We start from the raw sequence: 650 nt of genomic DNA, 5'->3' as shown, positions 1-650 counted from the left end.
AACTTCAGTTGGGGGAAACAGTTAGCAGACTTTTCTGCTTAAGGTTTGACTAGCCATATTTCTAACAAGACTGTGTAATGCTGGAAGGCTGTCATTTCCCCTCATGGGGACCGGTAAGCCATTTTCTTAGTCTCAAACAGAATAAAGGGCATAATATGGGCTATAAAACTGGTAGACACTTTTATGGGCTAAATCTATTGCTTTATTTGGACATTTTATACATGTTTATGCTGATAATTCACACTTATAAACTTGGGGAACGTTTTTTAACGTCAGGCACTATGTTAGACACCTCTTCCAGTCAGGAAGGGCCTTCCCAGTTGTAGGCTGAGCCTCATTTTCGCGCCATTACTGCGCAGTTGTTTTTGAGAGCAAGACATGCAGATGCATGTGTGAGGACCTGACAGTAGTTGGAAAAGTTCCTAGAAGGCGTCATTTGGTATCGTATTCCCCTCTGGGCTTGGTAAAGTCACAGCAAAGGCTGTAGCTGGGACTGTATAGGGGTTAAATCTGTAACCGGCTCCGGTTTCGTTATTTTAAGGGTTAAAGCTCTGAAAATTGGTGTGCAATACTTTTAATTCTTTAAGACACTGTGGTGAAAATATGAATTCCTTCATATTTTTTCACATATTCAGTAATAAAGTGTGCTC

The sequence above is a fragment of the Bombina bombina genome, chromosome 2 (genome assembly GCF_027579735.1).
Source record: "Bombina bombina isolate aBomBom1 chromosome 2, aBomBom1.pri, whole genome shotgun sequence".
Taxonomy (NCBI): domain Eukaryota; kingdom Metazoa; phylum Chordata; class Amphibia; order Anura; family Bombinatoridae; genus Bombina; species Bombina bombina.
Note: the sequence above shows the minus strand (reverse complement) of the source record.